This window comes from Mustela lutreola, chromosome 1, assembly GCF_030435805.1.
Source record: "Mustela lutreola isolate mMusLut2 chromosome 1, mMusLut2.pri, whole genome shotgun sequence".
NCBI lineage: Eukaryota > Metazoa > Chordata > Mammalia > Carnivora > Mustelidae > Mustela > Mustela lutreola.
In genome coordinates this window covers 192,542,170-192,553,273 of record NC_081290.1, presented here as the reverse complement: position 1 = coordinate 192,553,273, position 11,104 = coordinate 192,542,170, and positions in this window count along the sequence as shown.

Sequence of the window (11,104 nt, the reverse complement as noted above, 5' to 3'; positions counted from 1 at the left end):
CGAGGTGAGGCGAACGGCTCTCGTGGACTGTTTCGAGCTAACTGAGGCCGAGACACCCAGGAGAGTGGTTCTCAGCCTCGGTTGTACCCGGGGAACATGGGAGGATAGTTCTAAAACTCCAGGGCCCACACTGCGCCCCAGGCCAACTAAATTACAAACTCTGGGAGTGGGACCAAGGCGTCAGTAGTTTTGAAGCACTGACGTGATTCCGATGTGCATTTGACATTGAAACTGCTGCCCTAAAGCTGGTTCTGTCTAAGACATGAACATTCTTTCTCTTGATCCTCTAACAACGTGTAGGAAAACTGGATGCAAAAGACTTCCCCCTGGAAGCTGCAATTTATCTTGAGATCCTAAAACCAAGAGGTGTCCTCTAAACCAAGGTGTGTTGCCAAAACTTCAAAGAATTTACTCAACCACCAGACCTTCTGGAGTGTCAGTTTTCTGATCCTCAAAGCATTTGGTTGTGACGGCTGGAGGCCAGCAGGGAGTAATGAAGAAGGTACAAGAGCGAGTTACAGGAAGGCTGGGAATGGGGAAGTACGCTTCCGAAACTACAGTTCCCAGGGAACCATCCATTCAAAGTCGGGCGGCTTCATTTCTTTATTTGCAGACTAAGTTTGGAGGAGGGTGAAATACAGCTTTTAAATGGTTTCCTCCACCATTCCCCAAAAGTCGTCAGAGTGATCAAAAATATGTAAAGTGCTACCTTTTGTTAAACACTGCCCATTTATTTACCACCAGATGACCTGAGCAATAAAAATAATAATGATAAATAAATAAATTCTGCCCTTTCCAGAATTGCCAAATATTTGGAGAGAAAACTGGAGGGAATCTGGGGCCGTCCAGGTCCAAGATCTTCGCGCTGACTTTGGACAATAGAATACCAGAACCACCATTCTTGCCATTTGAATTATTCCAAGATCAGAAATCTTCACACCCTGGTAGGAAACCCAAACCCCCCCGAGGCTTTTCTCTTCCTCTTTTGTGAAGGACTGAGCTCACCCACCAGTTTACTGGTTTCTATGTGACCACCTTTCAGCCCTGTTCGTTCTGAATCCTTCAGACTGGCTCGGGCATGACTCACACTTTAGCGGTTAATTTTGCCTTTTGGTGATTAATAAATAGATTGTGTTAAAGGGGAAGATATCACCAGATGCCTGGGTGGCTCAGCTGAGCGTCTGCCTTCAGCTCAGGTCATGATCTCGGAGTCCTGGGATCGAGCCCCAAGTCAGGCTCCCTACTCAGCGAGGAGCCTGGCTTTCCCTTGGCTTCCTGCCCCATGCTTCTGTTTTCTGTCTCCTTCTCTCTCTCTCTCTCTCTCTCTCTCTCTCTCTCTCTCTCTTTAGTGAATCAATAAAATCTTTAAAAATATATAAGCATATAGTATCTTTAACTATAGTCATCATGCTGTATGTTATGTCCCCAGAACTTACTTATTTTATAACTGGAAGTTTTATACCTTTTGACCCCATTCACTTCTTTTATCCACCTCCCTACCCTTCCCCTCTTGGCACCCACAAATCTGTTCTCTGTATTTACAAGCTTGGGGTGTATGTGTGTGTGTGTGTGTGTGTGTGTGTTGCTAGGGGGGGTTGTTTTGCCTTTTTAAGTTCGACACATGAGCTCATACAGTATTTGTCTCTGACTCCTTCACTTAGTGTGATACCTTGGTGTCAAGACCCATCCATGATTCCATGATGTCACAAATGGCAAAATCTTCTTCCTTTTTATGGCTGAGTACTATTTTATATATTATATATGTCACATACATCACCTTTTCTTTATCCATTCCGTTGATGAGTACTGAGGCTGTTTCCATATCTGGGCCATTGTAGATTATGCCGCGGTGACCGTGACGGTGCACCTATCTTTTTGAGCTCGTGTATTTTGTTTTCTTCAAACAAATACCCAGAAGTAGAATGGCTGGGTCATATGGTGGTTGTGGCTTTAAGTTTTTGAGGCAACCCCTTACTACTTTCCCAAGTGGCTGCACCAACTTGCATTCCCGCCAGCAGAGCACGAGGGTTGCCTTTTCTCCGCATCCTCACCGACGCCCGTTATCTCTTCTGTTTCTCATAATAGCTGTGCTGACGGGTGTGAGGTGATGTGTCATAGCAGTTTTGATTCGCATTTCCCTGACGATGAGAGCTGCTGAGCACCTTCTCATGTACCTCTTGGCCATCTGCATGTCTTCTTTGGAAAACTGTCTATCCGGGTCCTCTGCCCATTTTTAAATCCGATGGCTTGTTATTGTGCCATTGGGTTGTATGAGTTCTTTACATATTTTGGCTATTAACCCATTATCAGATATACGATTGGCAAATATTCTCACCCACTCAGTAGACTGTCATTTCATTTTGTAGATGCTCTCTGTGGCTGTGCAGAAAATTTTTAGTTTGGTGTAGTTCAGCTTCTTGATTTATGCTTTTAGTGTCAAGTCCAAAAAATCATCACCAGAACGGATGTTGAGGAGCTTACCCACCTAAGTTTTCTTCTAGGAGTGTTGTGGTTTCAGGTCTTACACTGAAGTCTTTAATCCCTTTTGAGTTAATTTCTGTGTAGGGTGTAAGCCAAATGGTCCAGTTCCTTTACACATGTGAAGGTCCAGTTTTTCCAACACCATTTGCTGAAAAGAGGAAGTTACTTCAACTTATGTGGATACGTAGCCTGATTTCCTCCTGGATGCATGATCTTGTTTTCTGGTCTGGTGGGTTTGGTTTTTATTTTTTATCTTTTTATTTATTTATTTTTAAAGATTTTACTTATTTATTTGACACAGAGAGAGAGAGATCACAAGTAGGCAGAGAGTCAGGCAGAGGTGGGGGGGGGTGGGGACAGACTCCCCGCTGAGCAGAGAGCCCAATGCTGGGCTGGATCCCAGGACCCTGAAATCATGGCCCGAGCCAAAGGCAGAGGCCCAACACACTGAGCCACCTAGGCATCCCTGGTTTTTATTTTTTAAACATGAAATAAGTATTCTTGTGCTTTCAGTTACATTAGTTAAGACTCAAAACACGCCCTGAAAAATACATATCCTTATCTCAGTTTTACCAGCGAGGACGAGCTCAGAGACGTCAAGTAACTTGCTTAAAGCCACACAGCTTGAAGGCAACAGCTAGCCATTGCACCTCCGCTAAGTAGCCCCAGAATAATCCTTATTCTGTTTCTTTTCTAGGCCACACTGAAGCCTGGCAGATAGATCATTTGTTGAGGCATAATTCCGGTGTCTCTGAATGCAGCAATGACTAAGAGCCTGGCCTGGGAGCCCAAGTAAACTGGGTCTGATTCCCAACAACTCTTAAGCCTGTCTCTCCAGCTATCACAAGAGGGCAATCACATCATCCCGCAGGGCTATTGTAAGGGTGCTGTAAATGAAATCAAAGCTTCCAGGACTATGCCTGGTACATCATCTATGCTCAAGAAATGGTACCAATTTTTCCCCAGAATAGCCAGGAAAGAGTCAAGCTATACCTAGAAGAGATGTCCTTTATTGGAACCAGAAATATGCTAGTAGAGGTGGGACATAGAAGTAAACCAGGACCTCCAAACAGAGCATTGTTTTAATCTCTCTCCTGTAACCTCTAAGGCAACTCCTTCCACTTCCATTTATGTCACTGAGATGGCTGGTGAAAACACCCCCTAACTCCCTCCCCAAGCACACTGAACATTAAGCCCAGGAGATCCTTTTGCTAAGCTACTTTATGGGGGGTTTTCTGTTCTGTTTTTTTTTTTTTTTCCCCTCTCTCCTTTCATGCTAGAATTAAGAAACCTGTAACTTGCTGCTTATCTCATTATCTGCTGCCTTGCATTTTAATGCGTCGCCTCTAAAAAGACCTCATTGATATTCCAGTTATGTATGTGTTTGTTTGTGTCTCTTGGGAAAATTTGCTACCGATCTTCCAAGTTGAGCACCAGCATCCTCACAGCTCAAAGTTGGATCTCTCTTTTGTATAAGAAAAAAAAAATGGAGTTGGTTTGAATATTTTGCATCTACAAGAAGCTGTAAATAGAACAGCTCAAGAGACTCCATCCAAATCTATGCACAAAAAGGCAGGTGAAGAATTGGGTGTCTTCCCGGGATGCTGGGTTTCGTCGATGAATAATTCAAGCCTAAAGGCTCTTAAAAGGACACAGTTACCTGGTTTTCCAGATAATTAGAGACCCCCCTGACAAAAAGGTTTTAACCTAATTTAACCAGATAATTAACCAGATCATCCAGAAAAGAGCAAGCTTTTTATGCCGCCTAAATTATCCAGAGCTTCATCATTATTAGGTAACTGACAACCTTCTCCATTCCTGCCGTGGACAGAGCCAAATCCAGCTGCAGACTAACAGGTGACACCAACAGGATAATAAGAAATCGTCTCATAAAATCCAGTTACTCTTTTCAAGTATCGCAGATCATGCCTACCTCCATGCAAAATATACTGGGAAGCTCAGGGAATTATCTAGAACAAAACAAAAAAGCCCTGCCATGAGGAAAAAGTAGGTGTGGCAGAGACCTGATTTTATGGACTTCTGCACACATTGAACTATTTAAATAATAGTTCTTTAAATACAGCTTTGCTTATGTATGGACACCAGGAGTCAGAAATATTTCTATTTCATTTCAATGTGTTGGATGATTCAGCAGCCGATTAAATTTTCTCATTCGATTCATCAGCTCCTACTCCCCCCAATACAATCCACTGAGATCGTCAATGAGTTGACTTTCACTAACACTCATAAAATGGTTACTGAGAGCGAAACATACAGCAGGTTTTTTAACACGTATTATTTCATGTAAATATAGAAAATGCCTTTCAAGGTAGGGGGTTTCTTTTATCCCCATTTTACTAAGGAGAACACTGAGATTTAGGATATAATGGACAGCGGCAGACTCTGAACTCGGGTTGGAATAACTGCAGAATGGGGGGCTCCCTGCCTCTGCCGGGGGTCTGCCCAGAGACACTCATCTTTGCTAACTTTCAGGCATTGCCTATATCGTGCTTTCAGAAATATTCATCAGGACACTAAGAACAGCTAGAAAAGGATGGAAAATAAAATCTGTTGTAGTTTTTGACTCTTCTGAAGCAAATGCAAGTGGGATAGCTTATTAATTAAAACCAGGGTTGTTGTGGTGCACCTGGATCAAACTCCAGACTACTACTGATTCACCGTGTGGTGAATCACTCTCTCTCATTTCGGCGTTCTCCTTTGTAAAATAGAGGGCTGTTCTATAAAAGAGGGAGGCACAGTCCATGGCACACAGTAAGTGCTTAATAATTGTGATCGTGAAACATGGAGCAGAGCCGTCATTCCTAAGGATGTAAGGAATGATGCAAATCTGGCTAATTTAACTAGTGACAGCATCAAGTATAGCTGGGCCCTCTTTAAAGATTTGCTTAAGACTTGCAAGAACCCACTGAGGTTTACAACTACATGATGCCATTTTACAGATGAGGAAGTTACTTCAACCCAAAGAAACGGAGAGGTGAAGAACCAGGCCCAAGTTTGCACAGGTACTTTGTAACAGAGCTGGGATTCCAACCCGGGCAGTCCCACTCTACAGTGCACACCCTGAGCCACCTCGTGCTCTGCTGCTCCTTCAGGCAAAGAGCAGGATTTTTACAAAGGCCTGTAAGTCAAGTCCATGACCATCACCAATTGTCCTCTCCCGTAGGACTCCTAGCTTCCCTGATCTGCCCAGCACGAAAGCCTTCTCCGCCCTTCAGGGAGATGATACACACGGAAATTCTGGCTGTCCTTTCTCAGGTTTAACCATTTTATTTTTGCTCCCTGGTACCAGTTGAATCGATAACAAGAGACAAAAAAATATTTCCATGTAACCCCAGATTCTAGCCTTCCCTGTGGTGGCTACAGGATATCCATAAGGGAACCCACTTCGCCTTGACAAGAAGTAGTGGAAGAGAGCCAGATGTCCCATTAAAACTCCTTTCTAACCTAAATGAGTCTGTGACGATGTGTGTTTATATGTGTGAGGATCAAACATACTGTGAACATCGCTTCTCCTAGTGGATAAGCTGTTATCTGAGAATGAGGCACTTCAGGAGGCTAATTGACTACTGGAGGCTGTCTACACAGGCAGAGCAGAGGGGAGATCCGGAGCCCTCCCTGGCCGGGTGCTCCCCACCCCCCGGCCCCACCTACCCACCCACCGTCACGCAAGAAAAACCCTGCTGAATGATCCAGGCCCGCCAGTTTCATCGGACAGTGAATCAACATAAACTTCATTGCGCCCCTGTAGACAAAATATTAGTTATGTTTTCCGGAACCTGGGCTTTCAGACGCCCAGATAAATCTCAGCCCCCCTCCTTTATAAAATGGTCCCCACGGTCCTTCTGAGGGCACTCCTGGCTTTGCGGGTTCGGCTCAGACTTAGCCACTGTGATCCAGCCCAGATTTCCAGAGCCTTCCTGCACCAGCCACGGCCATCTTGTCATTTTCATAGTGAGCGTTGGAAAGGAAAAATAAAATAAGATAAAATAAAAGGTGAAAGAGAATCCTGCTAAACGTCACCGCCGGAGTTTGTTATCGAGATGTTATTTTTGTGATGGCTATTTATTATTCTTGGCCTTTTTGGATTAATTATGGTACCGTTTTTATAAGTGGCAGCAGCAATCTGTCACCCAGGATTACACAGAAGGCCACCCAGGCTCCGTATGTCCTGTTATCCTGCTGTAAATCACTGTAACTTGCAGGAGACCAGGCCCCGAGGCCCCGATGGCCGGGCTGTCCTCTGTCCCAATCAATGCAGTGCCCACCACTCCCCTCTTCTCACTCCCCGAAGGGTCCTGAAAGAGAGTTTGCCCAGGAATGCCGCAGCCCCGCGGCGAGCTGACTTTATAAAGAGGCGAGGTGAAGTAACACTTTTCTTTTTAATACCCCGTGGTGCCCAACCGAAATTGCAGCCTGCTTCTATTTTCAGAGGCCTCCTTGGTAAGAGAATGTTTTTATCTGGAGATACAATGACTGCGGTCCATGCTCCACAGTTCCCATGAAGGCCTTGCCAAAGTCCATGAATGCTCGCTTTATGAATCTGTCCTGCAGGTGTTCGGGGGGGTATGTAATCACTAATGAATAGTCCAGAAACACAGAAACTCTCTGCAGCCTCTGGCTCCGGGAGCTGCCGGGCTTTATAATTCTGTGAGAAAACACACATGCAGCTAAAGCAGTCCCTAGGCTCCAGCGTTGCCTGAGGCCAAATATTCGTCACAGTCCATCCCTGCGCTGGTGGTACGTTCCAGAAAAGAAGGGATTTGTAGCTGCCCGGTGGATGAAGATGTCTGTGGCTCTTAAGTGAGCTTCCTGCTCTGACTAGCTACAGGCATGTCCAGGGCCAAGGGCCCATCTTCGGCACACGCCATGGATGTCGCCTCGCAGGCCACACCGGACATGTTAGGAGGACCTCAGGGGTCCAGGCTCAGGTGGACTGGCTGCCCAGTGAATGACCTCAGATAATCGGCACAGTTGGGGTGCCTGGGTGGCTCAGTCAGTTAAGAGTCTGCCTTCAGATCCAGGTCGTGATCCCAGGGTCCTGGGATCGAACCCTGCGTCGGGCTCCCCGCTCTGCAAGGAGTCTGCTTCTCCCTCGCCTCCCTGCTTCTGCTCTCTCTCTGTGTGTCTCAAATAAATAAATCAAATTTAAAAAAAAAAAAAAAGAATTTTGAGATAATTCTGCATGGATTCTCAAGCAGGGGAAAGGACTAGAACTACCGGGAGTCCAGAAAGAACAGATTATCTTCTTAAGTGGGCTGGATAAGGGGGCAGGGGGCCGGGAAGGAAAGTGCCCTGGTATTAGAAGCCCGCAGAGCCAGAGGCCTTAAATCAAAATAGAATCCAAGGTATCCTCTCCACCCAAGAGAAGGCCCCTGAGAATCGATGACTTCGGGAAGAGGCTCGCTATTCACTAATCTACCTTATCCCTCCCAGCCACAGTCCAAAGAGGGCAAAGGTGTGCGAGGCCACGTTCACCATTTTTCTCACTTTCCCCACCTGCCCTTCTCAATACCACGGGCTCTCTCAGAGCTAACAGCTGGGAAAAGTCTACGACAGGAACCCGATCCACTCTCCAGCCGTCTTGGAGGTTGTGGAAGTTCTGGGAGCATTGCTGAGAGATTTCGTACTTCTCTGCCACTTCGGAGGGAGAGTGAGGTCTCTTGACCAGGACAGGCTCAGGGCACTGGAGAAAGACAGAGGCCCAGTATGGGAAAAAACAGGACATTGAGAGTCACAGTGGCCTCTCCCAGCAGCCTGCGTGGCCGGGAGCAGCCCAGAGTGCAGGCACCGAGAGCCTCCGAAGACACTGGTGAAAGGAAGTGGGGATGGCCGGCACCATGGGGCCATGGCCTTGGGAGGGAGTCTTCTAGTCACACGGCACCTCAGTGACTCAGGTCCCTGAGCACACTCTCTTATCCAGAGCTAACGAGAGTGGCCCCAGAGCACAGCTGGAACTGGGGGTCAGAAGTGGGCTGTCGAGAGTACCCATAAACATGAAAACGTTTCCTCTTGTACATTAGGTGTTGAAAGAATTTCTAGATATGGGAGCTACAAAGAGAGCAGAATTTCTCACAAAAACTCACCTTCCCTGGGTTTTCTTTTCTTTTTTTTAATTTTTATTTATTTATTTGACAGAGATCACAAGTAGGCAGAGAGGCAGGCAGAGAGAGGGAGGGGGAAGCAGGCTCCCTGCCAAGCAGAGAGACCCACGTGGGGCTCGATCCCAGGACCCTGAGATCATGACCTGAGCTGAAGACAGAGGCTTAACCCGCTGAGCCACCCAAGAGCTCCTCCCTGGGTTTTCTATAGCTCTCCTAATCCATGCTCCTCGGGCATTTCCTTCCACCTGCTTCCCTCCTTCACCTGAAATGCCAGCCTACCACTTAGCGTTAAGTGGAGGGGGAAGTCTTTGAATTAGTGACGGTTCAGAAACACAAAAGGAGACATTCTATGTCCGAAAATATTTCCCAACTTGGCCTCTAGCACCATAAATTCCACATTTCGATGTATTCCTTTGGTTTAGAGCAAATCTGAGCTACCACAAACATTAATTTATTCAGAAAATATCCCTTAAACACCTTTGTGCCACGTACTGTGCTGAGCAAATAACGGAGACACGATTTTAGCTCTCAGGGCATTTAAATTAAATTAATCTGTAGCAGGCATTTGAGAATGAGTTTATCAGGTTATTTCCTGAAAGCCCATTTCCATCATAGAAGGGGATGATAGGGAGCCCATCTAAAGGACAGCAGGACGGTGACAGATTGTCCCTGAATGGAAAGACGAAAGGATGAAAAAGTGGTGAAGTAAGGGGCACTGAGGATAAACTTCAGCTACTTGATTCATTCGTTCACTCATTCATTCATTGCACAAGTACGTTTCAAGCATCTCCATAGAGCGGACCCTGGGGGTATATCAGCGAGCAAGGCCGACACAAGCCCTCAGGGAGATTTTATCTAGTCTGACAGACACACAGGCACCTAGACGACAAGAGATAAACATGGCCAGTGTTAGCCAAGGGGGTCACAGAGCACTAGAGGGATGCCGTTAGGGGCACATAAAGCAGGCTTGAGGAAGGGGACGATCACTACTTCTTGGAAGTAGTGACATCACAGGAGTTGGGGCTGGGTGTTCAGTATTCTTGAGAGAGGGAACAGTATATGCAAAGTCTCTAAGACAAGAGGCCTGTTGTGCCCCCCAGCTCCACAGCTGGGAGGGGCTGCATTGAGGTACAGTGGTGGTGAGAATACACATCACGGGTGAGTCTAAGCTAGGGGCTGGCAAACTTTTCCTGCAAAGGACCAGAGAGTAAATACTGTAGGCTCTGTTGTCCCTGTGGTCGGTGGCGACCCCTCAGCTCTACCATTATAACAGGAACTCGCCATGACAATATGTAAACAGATGGACGCCCCTGTGCTTTGGTAATACTTTATTTATAAGAAACAGCAGTAAGCTGCATTTGGCCCCCATAAGCCATCGTCTAACCTGCTGGTCTAACCAGGACTTGGAGCCAAGGAGAAGAGACTAAGGCAACATCATCTGCTGGGATGGGCCTCCCTAGAGAGAGGTGAAATTTATGGTGAAAAAATACGAGGTAAGGAGCCAGGAGATTTGAACTCGGGTCTTGGTCAGGGTCCAGACTCGAGGGCACTGTCTCGCTCTTCTGTAAAATGAAATAGTGGAATCAGATGATTTCTAGAGCCTCTTCTCCGAGACTCTAGAGCAGGGATCCATATCTAATCTGGGGTACAGAGAAGCCCCAAGGAGCCTAAGGATAATAGTGAACAATCTGTGAACTTTGATAGGAAAACATTACATTTCTAGTTTCATTAATTTCCAACTGAAATGTAGTGTATATTTCACTCACAAGCACCAGCAACAAACCACAGTCATATCAGCAGTACCTATGACTTTGTCTCCACTATAAATCACAGATATTTTCATAGCATGTTACAGTTGGAGCATATATGTTGAAATATCATCTATAGTCATCACTTCCTTGAATTTATGGTAGCTATTAGCTCTGCAACTAGACTTTGCTATTTAGTATGTTAATAGAGACACATCTATGTCTATATCGCAAATTGGGGGTTTTTGGAAACTTCATATCTATATTTCAATATAATTAGATATCTTTGTAATCCTATGTAATTTATTTTGCTTATTAACAAACAATATTCTGAGAAAGAGTCCCTCCCCCCCAAAATGGTTGCAACTCCTGGTCTAGAGCAATAAGTTATTCACTTATATCTATCCTACTGGTAAAGTGTTTCTTTAAAAAAAAAAAAAAAAACACCCTTCTGGGGGGGGGAAGATGGGGCAAAATAATACCTTCTTATATAGCAGATGAAAATGAGAATTGCTTCAGTCTTTTTAGAAAGTAATGTGACAATATTTATCAGAATTGAAAAATGCATGTATACTCTGTAATCTCACTCCTGGGTACTTAGCTAATACAAACAAAAACACCCACACAAAAGAAAGAAGGCATATGCACAAATATTTTTCAAAAGGTCAATAACAGACAAACAAACCTGGAAGCAAAGAGAATGCCTATTGCTAAGGAAAAAGTTGGGAACTGATGCTAGTGCTGCATGATGGA